Genomic DNA, 14,967 nt, shown 5'->3' on the forward strand with positions numbered 1-14,967 from the left:
AAACTTGCTAATTTTATAAACATGCTTTCATGAAAATCTACAACCAGTTCTTCCCTCTGTCTCTCCCAAATATAGGCATACCTCAGAGGTATTATGGGTTCGGTTCCAGACCACCACAATAAAGTGAATGTCACAATAAAATGAGTCATGAGTTTTTTGGTTTCCCAGTACCTGTAAAAGTTATATTTACACTGTAATGTAGTCTATTAAGTATGCAACAGCATTACGTCTAACAAAAAAACAATGTACACACCTTAAATAAGATACTTTATTTCTAAAAAATGCTACCATCTGAGCCTTCAGTTAGTCTTTATCTTTTTGCTGGTGGAGGGTCTTGCCTCGATATTGATGGCTGCTCACTGATCAGGTTGGTGGTTGCTGAAGGTTGGGGTGGCTGTGGCAATTTCTAAAATAAGGCAATAATGAAGTTTGCTGCATCAACTGACTCTTCTTTTCATGAACAATTTCTCTGTAACATGTGATGTTATCTGATAGTATTTTACCCCCAGTAGAACTTCTTTCAAACTTGTAGTCAAACTCTCAAACTCTACCACTGCTTTATCGACTATATTTGTTTGATATTCTAAATCCTTTCTTGTCGTTTCAACTGTCTTCACAGCATCTTCACCAGGAATAGATTCCATGTCAAGAAACTACTTTCTCTGCTCATCCGTAAGAAGCAACTCCTCATCTGCTAAAGTTTTGTCTTGAGATTGCAACAATTCAGTCACAACTTTAGGCTCTATTTTCTAATTCTAGGTGTCTTGCTCCTTCCATCACATCTGCAGTTACTTCCTCCACTGAAGTCTTGAACCCCTCAAAGTCATCCATGAAGGTTGAAATCAACTTCTTCCAAACTGCTATTAATGTTGATATTTTGACCTCTTTCCATGAATCACGAATGTTCTCAACGGCATCCAGAATGGTGAATCTTTCCACAAGGTTTGCAATTTATGTTGCCCTGACCTATCAGAGGAATCAGTACTAGAGTGGTTATCACATTACAAAATGTATTTTTTTTTTAAATGCCTACAGCAACTAGTCTTCCTAGGTAGTCTCCCATCCAAGTATTAACCAGGCCCGACCCTGCTTAGCTTCCGAGATCAGACGAGATTGGGCATGTTCAGGGTGGCATGGCCATAGATTCAAAATGTATTTCTTAAATAATAAGACTTGTAAGTCAAAATTACTCTTTGATCCACGGATTGCAGAATGGATGCTGTGTTAGCAGGCATGAAAACAACATCAATCTCATTGTACATCTCCATCAGAGCTCTCGGGTGACCAGGTGCATTGTCAATGAGCAGTAATATTTTGAAAGGAATCTTTTCTTCTGAGCAGTAGGTCTCAACAGTGGACTTAATATATTCAGTAAACCATGGACCACATAGCAAACCGATGTAGACAGACAAAGAGAAGCCAGAAAGGAGATGATGAGCCTAAAGACCAGACAAGGAAGGGTCTTCAGGCTTAAGGTCTTTGAGTTTGTTCTGGAGACAGAATAACCCTTCATGTAGGTCTTCTCTCCTTGAATAAACTCACATTTCTTGAACTGAGCAACTAAGCCTTAAAAAGAAGTGCAAAAATCACTAAATTACACCTAAGTGTATATAAAGTCTAGTCAGTTTAACTATTTCTCTTGACTCCTAAGGCTATAATTAATTCCTCTAAGAAGATCTAGAGTAGGAGGGAAAAAATGAGTGAACTTTTTCACGGCTAATGCCCCACTGAGATTATGTGCTAAGAAGGAAGAACAGCCAGTTGTAAATAATGGTTTAGCTACCTGTGTTTATTTTCTTTCCTATCCTATGCTTCACTAAAATAAAAGTAAATAAATGAAAAAGGTAAAAATCCACACACACACATACACACAAAATAAGAATATAGTAAAAAATCAACAGAAAAAAATGACTACGGAAAAAGCAGAAAAAATATGGGAAGCAAAGAAGAACTTTTTAAAAAATCCCTAATGGGAGTGGCTCCATAGTGTGGGGGTTAGCACGTCTGCTTTACACGCAGAAGGTCCTGGGTTCACGCGCCAGGTGGAGCCACGGACCATACATACCCCAGGTGCGCCAGGCCCTCGGTACACCTCGCCTCAGGTGCACACCAAGCATGTGGGAGGAGACACCCCACCTTCAGAGATCCAGTTCTTAAAAAAGAGAAATGGCAACATCGGGCGGGGGGGGGCGGGATTAAAGAGGAGAAAAAAAATCTCTAATTAGCATACTTGAAGAGATTCAAGAGATATTGCATCCATAAAGCAAAACTAGGATGAAATGGGTAAAAAAAAAAATCATGAGAATAAAACAAAAACTCCTTCAAATTGAAAGGGAGTAATAATTAAAAATTCAACATTAATAAAGTCTCACAGACTATAGGATAGAAAAAGAAAGAGACAAGATACATAAGAAAAAAATAAGACACAGAGGATCAATCCAAGAGGAAGAAAGACACGCATCCTAATAGGAACAACACAATGAACAACATGAGAAAAGGCCAGAAGATTTTAAAAATTAAAACGATTAAGCGTAAGGGTAGAATAACGATATTTGCAGGTATGCAAAGAGCTAAGAAATTTATGTCCATATACCCTTTCTTAGGAAGTTACTCGAGGCAAAACTGAGGGAATAAAAGCAAAAAACATGGGGACGAGGGGAAAAGTGGCTCCAAATGTAGAAAGCAGGGAAGAAAACTAATAGAGAGCATTCAGTACGGAATGGTCAGAGAACGGAAGTTGCCGAAGAGAGTTATCTAGGGATAAATAACATAGAAATTCAGTAAAGATATTTAATTTGGGGGGCAGGAGAGGAAATTAGAAGCATCAAAAAAAAGCTGTGCAAGAGGGGAAAGCAGAATATGGCATGTCACATTATTGTCATAATAATGTAAACACCGTAAAATTTCCAGTTTTTAAAACTAACATATACTCAAAGCATGGAATATTTCATTATAAGTATCTGAATATAACCTCATCGATTCTGACACCATAAAGATACAAATGATAAGCTTAGAGAGAGAAAAGAGAACAATCATGAGATGGTATCTAGAGCTGATATAATAAAAGAAAAGGTATTAATAATTTAAAATTGCAAAAATAACCATTAAAGGAGCACTATAATCATAAGAGGAGGGAGTAGAAAGTAAGTAAAGTGAGCTAAAAACAGCTAAATTAACAGAAGTGACAAGATAATGTCTAAAATTGATAAATCTAGAAATAGTTGTGATGCATGTTATTTAGAGATGTGGAAGAAACTATAAGAAGAGAAACAGCTAAAATTAGAACATGTGGCCTCTGGTAAGCAGGATGGGCAAAGGGACAAAGGATAGTTGTTTTTCTTTATAAGCTCTTCAGTTTGATTACTTTAACCATGAGAATATATTACTTTGATAAAAATAAGTACACTATTAATTTTTAATGAATGTAATCAGAAAAGATTAAGTTATTGATTAAATTTCTCATTACTAAGAAATGAAAGCAGGATATATTTCAAGCTCCAGATATCACCGTAATTTCTCATAAAAAGTATTTTGGTCATCCTTTAAATGTATTCACCATTCCTCAAGCATTCCCACTGTCCCAGGGGTGCCTATTCACCTACAGTCTCATCTGGGAAAAACCAAGTCCACTAGCATCTTTACTGTCTCTAGAAAGGAAACAGAAAAATAGAAAGTGCCATAAGCTTGGAATCATTGGCCTAATGACTATCCACTCAGAGGATTTCTCATCATAGAATTTAAAATTGCAAAATAGTTTTCACTACTAACCCACGCAAAGAGAATAGCTTCCAGCAAACAAGGTTCTCACTATGTGATATAAGGTCTAGGTATTCTCTCTTTGGCCAAGGACTTGAGTAAACGGAAGGAAGAATTCTAATCTTAGTCAGAAGACCATCTACCTCCAACAGGAAAGAAATTCCTCCCCCCTCCGCTGCCCTAGCACACACGTGTGTACCCAGCTCTGGCTGGCTGAAAAAGAACATGTTCTGGATTATCTTCAGTTTATAAACTACAAATAAAGGACTAGAAATTACCTTCCAAAACACAATGTTATAGGTTGGGGACTACCCATACAAATACCTCACATATATCGTCAAAACTAAGGGATTCCACATAAGCTATATTCCAAGTATTAATGAGGATAGGTACCATTTATTGATATTTGCTCTGTGTCAGGCTCTGTACTACGTACTTTATCATATATTAAGGTAGAGTTTTTGACCTTTACAACAGTCTTCGTGAGGCGGTATTACTTTCCTGAATGAAGTATCATGGATTTCATTTTGCTCATGAAGAAACTGAGCTTCTGAGGACACAGTCAGTTATAGCAGGTTAGAATGGGGATTTAAATGTGGGTCTGAGTTCAAAATCCATGCTTTTAATCATTATATTACATAGTTTCCTTCTTATTCCGTTAAATACTAAAATCAGACTATTTCTATAAAAATCTTTGTAACACCTAAGATTTATGTGCCTTTCTATAAAAACATTAAATATAATAAGACCTTTAATTAACAAGTCAACATTAACACTATCGTCATCATATATTATGATTCTACCTTGTGACACAATGATGCCCTCAGGAAATATTGACATGGGTAGAAGTAATGGTTTCTCCTCTAAATGCTTGGGCTCTCCTGTCAGTCTTTGCAATGTTTTGTCCTTCCCTCACTTGCAAACTATCATCTCTTACTTCTTAAAACTTAGTGTGCTGACCTATTTCTATAACAATCCTGCTTCCACAGAATAATAGAAGAGGAGGAGGGACAGGAGAAGGGACAGAAGAGAGGAGACTTTGTGCCTGGATCCTCATTTGAGACTCGGGTTGGAGAGAACACCATACCACACTGGTGACTCAAAGGTGCTACACAGCAAATCTGGCCCGTGTTAGCACTACTGAGCCTCCCTCAGCACCCATGGGGTCTGCAAAGAATTCAGAAGTTCCCTGCCCCACTGCTGCTGAAGTTGCATGAGCAAATGGTTATCACAGTGAAGTGAGGTGACAAAGGCAATGTTTTGTCAAACTGTCCAAGCCTAAGATCAACTTGGGGGTTTAGGCAAATAAAAGAGCTGAGCTGCAAGGCCAGTGAGAGCCTAGATTAGATCAAGTTACATACAGAGAGAGACAGAGACAGAGAGACAGAGAAAGAGAGAGAGAGAGAGAGAGAGAGAGAGAGAGAGAATGTGTTAGGTTGGAGCAGGGCAGCAAGTTCTGTTCAATCCAAAGACCAGCTGTAAACTTGAGCCCCACAGAAAAGCTGATCACCCAATGACCAGCATACCTGGGGTCAATGCCAGAGACCCAAGAAACTAGAGAGGAAAAATAAGGCCCCAGAGGTCATGTAAGTGATTACCTCCACCCACACACCATCTTGGAGAGAAGCGATGCGATAGGAAGAATTGGCATCTGAACACAAGAGAGAGATTGAATTACCCAAAAAGACAACTTAAACTGAAAAAGATTGAGATAGCACTACTGAGAAGTTTGGGGTCTCCCCTAACTAGTCTTCCCTTGCAGTTCAGTGAGCTGGTAGCTTCTAAGGGAGAGAAGATTTGTTAAATAAAATAAAGAAGTGAATCTAGGTAGATTGAGTCAATTTGCCACCATGCCTCCAGCAATATGTCTGCCATAACAATAGACAAGCTCAGAAAGTGGGAATCTTCTGAAAAAAAGTACATAAGGTGCAAGGACTCGTAACAGCAACTTTGCTTAGGCAAGGCATCTTAACTCCTCCAGGTGGTTGGCTACATTTCTTCTGGTTAAGAATGCCAAATAGAGGGCTCTAGCGAAGTGAAACAGACTTTCTAGCCAAATGGAGCGAAGTGTGTTCCAAACATCCAAACATAAACTACTCTGGGATTACTTAGTATTTCCAGACTCAGTAAATGAAAACTTATTTTGAAGCCAAGCAAAACTGAATTAGGGAAGTAACGCATTGCATGGACAAATCTCCCAAGATTGCATCAATATTGGCCTGATCTGGATACAAGATATTGGAGAGTTTAAACTGAGAAATGTTAGGATATCTGCCATTCTTCATTGATGAAGAAGACATCATCATCACCATCATCATCATGAACAATATGCATTAATAGTCACTAGATCGTTACCCCATGAGGTCAACAGGCACTAGTATTAACCCATTTTTGTAATTATTGAAAGAGGGCTTAGCAAATTGAAGGACATTTTTCTTATGTCATGCAACTAGTAAAGCTGTGACTATTAGTCACAGCTGTACTTAGTCAGAGTTCTCCAGAAAAACAGAACCAGTAGGAGATATGTACGTAAAGAGATTTATTATAAGGAATCGGCTCACGTGATTATGAAGGCTGACAAGTCCCCCACACTGCAGTTGGCAAGAGAGCAAATGGTATAGTTCAAATTTCAGTCTGAAGGCATGAGAATCAGAAGAGCCGATGGTGCAAATTTCAGTCCAAAGGCTGTCAGGCTTGAGACCCAGAAAGAGCCAATGTTTCAGTTCAAACCCAGGAAAAAGAACAATGTCCCAGCTCAAAATCAATCAGGCAGGAGGGATTCCCTCTTACTCATGGGAGGGTCAGTCTTTTTAGTCTATTCAGGCCTTTTTAACCGATTAAGCCCCACCCCACCCCCAATTAGGGAGGGCAATCTTCTTTACTAAGTCTACCAATTTAAATGCTGAATGCATTCAAAAACATGCTCACAGAAACACCCAGAATAATGTTTGACCAAGTATCTGGGGCACCCCATAACCCAGCCAAGTTGACACATAAAATTAACCATCACAAACACCAAAACCAATGCTCCTAACCGCATCGCGTTCTGCAGCAATCTTTTACAGAATCAGAGGACCACACCTCGCAAATTCCACAACCCCCTCAAAGTGGCACACTTGGACTCCAGGTTTGGCAGAACAGAGTACTTCTCTAAAGCTCTATTTCAATAAAGAGTTTTTACGAGGTCAGCACTTATCCTTCTACACCTGAAGTTTCCACTGAGAGAAAGTGGTGCCTATCCACCCCCAGAAAGAAGTAAAAGTAATCAATACTTTTGACCCCTTTTTTAATCCCTCTCACTTACACCTCCCTAGACTGATCAGCCACCAGCAGGTATCTCAAGAGCGAAGAGAATCTACTCTGTGTGTCTTGGCCTCTCAAACATGCCTGTGCCCTAGTAGCTGAAGAGGGGGCTTCAGCTACTTGTCTCCTTGTGATACTCAGAATCCATTTGTGGCAGGCCTGCCAGCCCTCTGCTTTGTCAGCTCCAGCTTCTCAGCCTAGGAGTAGGCCATAGTTCATGACCCAGAAGCCAAAGTCTAGGCTTGGGGAGGATGGCACCATCATGTAATGAGTAATAAAGCTGATATTATATTGGGACCCTCACTGGACTCCTTCAGACAGTCTTAAATTGAGTAAAAACCTGGAGAAATGAGGATAAAGTGGGCTCCGACACATTAACAAAGATCAAAGCTCCAAGATCCCAAAGAGTAATGAGACATCTTCCACTATGCTGCCTCATGGCACTGCCAAATGACACTGGCGAGAATCTCCATAAAATACCTACAGAGCAACAGGCAATACAATCCTTTCCAGAACACTGCTGGTGATTTGTAAATCTTCTTCACATTCTTTCTTCCTTTAAAAAATTTTACAAGAGACTAACCCCTTACATGTCTCAGGCCCTCGAATCTGTGATAGCTGGTACAATCAAAGCATCACTATAAAGAGTTGAGTTGTTTATAAACACTGTAAACACTGGTAGGCCTCCTCAATAACTGTGCTTCCTTGGATTCATGCCTTTGTTTAGGCCTCTCCCCTTGAATCTGGTCGGGTCTGTGATTTGCTTCAACCAATAAACCGCACTAGAATAGATGCCATGCCAATCCCAGGCCTAAGCATTTTAATGGCAGCTTCTGGCAGCTCTGCCTCTGCACTCCTGGGAGCCATGAGCTGCCATGTGAGAACTCCAGTTATACTACTAGAGAGACCAGATGGACACTCCACAAGCAGAGGCCACCTAGTGAAAAAGAGGTCCTGAGATTATATGGATCAGCTCTAAGGAACCTAGTCGACAATGAAAACCAATGGAAGAATAAGGGGTAAAAGACGCCCTTCCCATTCCCCAGCAATCCTTAGCGTTCTCAGAGCATCATTTGAAAAAACAATGGGGACAACAAGTTGGCTTCTGGTGGCACTGTTGCCCTCAATGAGCTGTGTAGGTAAGTTTCTTCAGCTCTATGGGTCTTAGTGGAGACAAAAGACCTCCGTGCTTCTGGCAGCAATAAAAACTGACTCTCTAAGTAACTGGATTCCTAACAACAAATCAGATGCACCTACCCATGTGGAGTAATCAACCAGTCACTACCCTGAAATGTAACTTCCTAAATGGACCCTGTAAACCCTGGGCCACTTTAAGAATAGCAGAAACACCTTCTAAATTTAACTAAGTGGGAAGCGACACTCACATTTCAGGTGAATCATGTTGTACTGGGCTTTTACTCAACGGGACTATTTGGGTTTAGAGACGTGATATGATGTGCACTGTAAAATAAAAATGTATCATATTGTCAAGGGATTCCTCAGTAGAAATATATTACATCTTGGCATGTCCATCTATATACAGAAAATATCTGTGTCTTTGGAATCAGTAAAATCTAGGTAAGACATATGCTTTTGACTATATATAGCTTTTACAGGTAGAATGTGTAACTTCCGATCAACCAATGATCTTTTCTGAAAAACCAAGCCTGCATCCAAATTCAAAATTTCTGAACTGATCAAGTCCCTCCTACACTGTTCAGTAAGATTTGTGGATTCAACCTGGCTGCCCTTGCCATGATTTATTCATTGGCTCTCAACTCAAAGTTCCCTGTGTCTCCAGGTCTTTGATGCAAATTAGCCAGATTCTACTGCCTCCCTCTGATGCATTCTTTACCCTCTGAGGATCTTTAGCTGCACGAGTGCATGCAATTAAATGTACGGTTTCCTAAATTCAACCTTCTTCAGCCCACACAGTTTTCCTCCTTGAAGAATAAAACAAACATGTATCTAAAAATTGGAAAGACTTCCCTCCCCCACCACATAAACTTTTTTCAGCTGACGGGGCATAAGCCAAACTACACTGCAGTAGTCAGATGTGTGAAAATCATTCCAAACCTGCTATTTGCCCATAAAACATAGCCCAGAGATATTCTAAAAAGAAATTATTAGAAAATTGCTTTTCATCATAATTACCACAAATAACAAAGGAGAAACTAACTAAAGCAATGACTTAGAAAAGTGACTCAGTTTGAGCAATTACACAGATAAAAGCTACATTCAGCAAGCAGTTCACCCAAATTTATTGTTCTCTGCTGATACTGGTTATTTAGAGGGTTACAATAAATATTTCACAGTGTGCTTCTACTTACTTGAGATATTTTACTTAGAAGAGAACATGTCTTCATGACACTTTGCAATGTTATAGATTACTAAGGCTATCAGTGCTCTTACAAAAAGTAAATGTGAGTAAAAATTATTTTTTCCTTTCTTTGAAAATGAAAGAAAAATAATGATTGAGATAAATGATGAGAACAAGAAGTTTGTCTATAAGTGCTAGACAAAGACCAGGAAACAATAGTTTGATTTGCCTGAACCTAAATAAAATCCATACCAGAAATTATTTAAAAAAAAAAAAAGATAGATCAAGATTTGGTAATATTGGGGAGAATGAAGAGCATGGGATGAGAAAGAAGAAGCTAAGTCAATATGACATACTAAATGAAACATCTGAAATCTTAATATCAGCAAAAGTCACTTTGTGGCTCTATTGTGTTTTTCTATAGTAAAAATCCAGGAAAATCACTCTTCTAAATTGTCAAGGGCCCAATCTCTGCACAATACAAACTGAACTCCCTAGAGATTCCATAGTTATTTGCTTTGTCTCTGATTTTAATATCCTACAGAAATAGATTTTTGATTAAGTCAGTAAATTACAATGGGGAGAGAGATTTTAATTTCAAAAGCAAACTCGAACACTGCATTTACTGGATAGTTACTCCTAAGTACATGGTTTCCATAACATGACCTCCATCTTCAGTCAGTGTCAAATTAAAGGATTTTAAAACAATAAAAACAGATAAATCTGTTTCACGAGAAGTATAAAAGAGAATGAGAATATACATGAAATTGTGTTAGAAATATAGGGATTTTTTTACTAGTCAATGATACTTAATAAAAAAGAGGTCGGTGACATGCTGAATTACTGCTAAGAAAAATTTATTTGTGTGATCACTTGCTAAAATATTTATTCCCAGAACCCCCCAAAAAAGATGACTCGAATTAAGCAATATGAAAATATTAAATGGTACTAGAAAAAAGACTTCTTAAGTAGTTTTACATTTGCTTTTTCTATTATTTTAAAACTCTCTTGGTAAATGGCTCAGTAAGGATAGCATATAGCACCAAGTGGACGGAAGAGAATCGCAGAGCAGCTCAGTTTAATACAACAGACATCTAAGTATCCACTTTATCCCAGACATGGCAGGCGTGCAGGGGACACATCTGTCCATATGAAAGCTAGCGTCAACTTCCCCATCTAGGTTTATGTGTCCTGCTCTACACAGCATGTAACTCCAAATCCTGCTCCCCGACCCAGGCCTCAGGCACAGGAGACTAGATCAGGAGTGGACGACTGGCCAAACAACCCATAGTCAGGGCTGGGCCAATTAGATTCCAGCACAAAAACTAAGACACAGAGTTAACAATGCACATGCTGGTGAGTAAATGGGGTCAGGGAGCAGCTACTGAGGCCTGTGAGGGGAGAAATGGACAGACACAGACAGACAGACAGACAGACAGACAGACGCACGCAGAATTGGTTAGATGGAGGCAGAGACTACAGGCAAAGACAGCAAACAGGGGCAGATGGAGAGAGATGACAGACAGATAGTGACAAAGACAGCAGACAGAGACACAGACAGATGGGGATACAGACAAAAGGCAGACAGCAATAGAGACAGACAACGGAGACAATCAGTGGCAAGAAGTAATAGGCAGAGATAGGCAGGAAGACAGTGGGAAAGGAGAGGAGAGACGGAGCCTGGGGAGAGGGGCGAGGCCAACAGAGTACAGGTGAAAGGGCACGAGCCAGGGCTGAAGAATGGGGCACCCAAGAGCAAGAAAGAGACCGATGGCCAGACCTAGAGAATGAGTGAGAGACAAAAGAGCACAGGACTGTTGCACAGAGTACAGGGGAAGGCAGCGAGGGAGACAGAGACCAAGAGCCAGAGAAAGACACAGGGAGAAGAAAACCAGAAAATCCAAAGAGAAGGCATTACTAGAGACAAGTGAGAGGCAGGCACTGGGAAGCTGGAGGAGAGAATGATAAAGTTCATTCGTATATAGGGACCCGCAAAACAGAGGCTGCACCAGTGGCCAGCTCACATTTCAACTCCAAGCCTAAGTCAGTCCGCACTTACAAGGAACCGCCTCACTGTCGAGGAAACCTGACACCAATCACAATCCTCCAGCTCGGGGTTAGCTAGCTTACCTTACCCTAGAGAACGGGGCCTGCTGGCCAGATCAGGAAATCCCTGACCTCCTAGCCAGTCACCAGTTTCTGTGTTGCTGCTTCTGAGGTTCTATAAAACTTACTCTTGCCCAAAATCCCTCGAGAAGAGTTCTTCACTGCTTGTGAGGCTCCATGTGCCTCCAACCCATGAATCGTCTTCACTTAAATAAAGGTCATCAAACTTGTACTAAATTGTTTTAGCTTTGTCATTTGACAAGAATAACGGAGAAAACTGGCACACTTGATGAAGTCAGCCAGAACACAATCCCTGGACGTTCCAGGTAGGTAGGAAAAGTATAAAGTGGAATTTCATTTGTCAGAAGGAGAATGATTAGAATTTAGGACCTCCTCTGTCTTTGAAAAGTATCGGCTATCATTTCAAAAAGGTGGATCGGGCACACACATTTATTCCTCATTCTTGAATGATAGCTAAAAAATTAAATGGAATATATCCACAGCAACAAAGAGAAGGGAGTTACCAGCAGGCATGAGCTCCAGTTCTGGAAGATAAAAATAGATAGAAGATGATATGCAGCAGAGGAAGCCACAATTTTAAAATTCCAGAGGGGTCTGGGTAAGGAGGGGGCTAATGGGCCCAGCAGGTCTCTGAAGAGACTCGAGACATTGAAATGCTGGCTACTACCTGAGGCAGGAATGGGATGTGAGCAAAAACTGGGAAACTAATTGAAAGTCTACAGAGAAAAAGTCCACTCACTCTCTCACACACACCCTACTCTATCCACACACACCCGCCACCAAGCATTTACCTCTCAGGTAAAAAAATGCATGGGGTTGTCTTGAAAGCAAATGTCCCGGAACCACAATGTCCATCAGAACTGCCTGCAGGGCTAGTAAAACAGAGATAACTGGGCCCCACCCTCAGGGTTTCTGATTCACTAGTTATGAAGTAGGCCTGAGAATTTGCCTTCCAAACAAGATCCTAGAAATTCTATTACAAGAAATTAACCAAAGGCAATGTACTTAATCTCTTTAAACCTCAGTTTCTACACCTGTAAAATGGGAATAATAAAAGTGCCCACAAAATAGAGTCATAGTGAAGATTAAAGATGATGCACATAAAATCTTTGGCACACTGCCAGGCACGCAAGTGAGAAAGCCTATTTAATGTGTTCAAGGTCATAATTATAACCAATAATTATAATTGGTGCTTAGAACTAGTGTGAGCTGGCTTCTAATGTCTCTGATGAACTCCCAATTTACTATGGTCTTACTTGACTTCTGTGATTATGAAAGTGAAAAAAGATGGAAAAGGAATGTGAAAGTAGCTCATCAAGCCTGCAGGGGACCAACTCGCTGTGTTTAAAGCAAGGGCAGGCAAATGGCGCCTTCATCAGGCAGAACACAGGTGTTTTTTGCTATGTCGGAAGAAGCCCCTGAATGCGCAACCCTTCACCAAGTTCCCCCCCATGATTGAAACTGGTCCGGACAAAAGGTTGAGAAAGTACTTCATCCAGAGAACAAGTAACTGGTTCTATTGGCAGAGTTCTGGCAAGAAAATAATGGTACTTAGATGGATAATTAGAGGATTGTTACTGACAAAGGCTTGGGTGAAGTATAGGCAGCGTGGTATGCTAGTAAACCAACTGGGATGGAGATAGACCTGATTTACAGCATTTGCCAATTTCTGAGGTGTAAAAACTCCCACCATGGCCAATTTCAAGCTACCAAGGTGAAGCCCGCTAACCAGAAATAAGACATGTGCATGATCAGATCTTGAGAAGTACGGCAGCCAGCTGCGGCCTGCCCCAAGCACACCACTGAGGAAAACTCAGGGGTAGCACAGCACCCCAGGATTAGTTAAGAGTTGGAAACTTTAAGCCGCCCAACCCTACCCAAACCCAAAGAAAGCGAGCTGGAGATGTAACCTTTAATCAAAGGAAAACAGACTATAACGTCCTTACAGGGACAGGAGAATAAATACCAGGGCCTTCCCCTCCACTCCCTTCTCATGGTGGTATGCCCCACGACTAAGGCCAGCCTGGAGGCTGAAAGCAAGGGAGCCTATTAACATACTCCTTATGGGTCAGCCTCCTGGGATGCACAGAATGTTGGAGAAGAAAAGAGAATGGCTCTAAGGGGGCAAACAGAGATAGACAGTACACTGGTCATGCAGAGGCTCAAAGCACAACATTATTAATGATAGCCACATAGAACTCTATTCCACTCTATCCTTATCATGCCGAAACAAAAGTAAGAAAATAAAAACTTAAAAATCCATTTAGAGGAAATAAATATAGTCTTATCATTCAAATTAGCTCCATTTCACTTGCCATGGTTCTGAAGTTCTAGCCTAAAATATGTTTTCCCAACTCGCTCTTAATAGAAACCAAAGTTAAGCAATGTGTATCATCTTGCAAATGCTGACTCCAGCACTCTGAGAATGCCAGTGGAGGATGGCGCTGCTATCGCTTTAAGGGAAGAAGGAGATGAGGAGAGGCCATTCCTCTTCTTTACTGAAGCATCTTATGTCACTGCAGAACCTTTCAATAGCTATGAGAAACAACAGTTTGGAAGCGCTCTCAGTTAATAATTACATTAATAATTACAGAATTGACTCAGTTAATTTCAGAATATATCAGCTTTATGCAACACAGGGCTAATCGAAAGAGTCGTCACTTTAATTTACGTAATGAACCATCTTAGGATGAGTAAGCAAATTGATTCTGATTATTGGCATAACTCTATAACACCCAATCAGAAGAGTTTTAAGTAGTTTTGTCAATACCGGGAGTGCGTGACTGTTAGAACAGAGACCGTGAGAACTGAGGGAGATGCTGAAGTTGGCCAGACTGCAATCTGTTCAGCAAGACTGCACTTGCATAGAGAAACAGAGCATCAAACAAATTCCAGCATCTAGGATATACTGAAAACTCACAATGGGTGAACAACCCAAGACAGCATGCCAAAGAAGACAGGGCAATGAGATATCCCAGAGGAATGAGATTTTTTTAAGGAAACTTCCACCACACCAAAACAAAGCTTCACACATTCTACAGCCTTCTTTAAATCAACTTAAGGGATCCGGTCATCCCACACTGAACCTCACAAAAGAAAAGATAGCTTTAAAATCCAAGAATGATTTGGAGTGAGGAGTTCATAAGGGGGAAGTGTATAGCACATGTTGAGTCAGCATAACATCTCTTAAATCTTTGGGGGAGGTTTACAACGCATACTGGTCTTCAGCCTGGATTCCTCCGTGAGATTCGGCATTTCAAAAGTCTCACTGACTTTGGTATTCCCAGTCTCTAGCACGGTATCCGGCACACAAGAAGTGCACCATGTTTATGAAACTAAACCACAAGCTATCCTTTGCTCTGCATTTTAATTTATCTTTGATTTTTTATTCTTCCATGAAATCTGTGCCTTTTTAGTCATTTTGGCTTTTTTTTTTTCACTAAAATAAACATAAATCATTC

General features: G+C 40.4%; 1 protein-coding gene and 1 pseudogene across 1 annotated transcript in view; both read right to left on the minus strand.

Moving 5' to 3' along the window:
- KCNH1 (potassium voltage-gated channel subfamily H member 1) overlaps positions 1-14,967 on the minus strand; it is a 309,398-nt gene that overhangs the window by 286,115 nt on the left and 8,316 nt on the right. The window lies entirely within an intron of this gene.
- Positions 1,027-1,145, minus strand: LOC112476493 (annotated as a pseudogene).

This window comes from Pteropus alecto, unplaced genomic scaffold (genome assembly GCF_000325575.1).
Source record: "Pteropus alecto unplaced genomic scaffold, ASM32557v1 scaffold101, whole genome shotgun sequence".
Classification (NCBI taxonomy): Eukaryota; Metazoa; Chordata; class Mammalia; order Chiroptera; family Pteropodidae; genus Pteropus; species Pteropus alecto.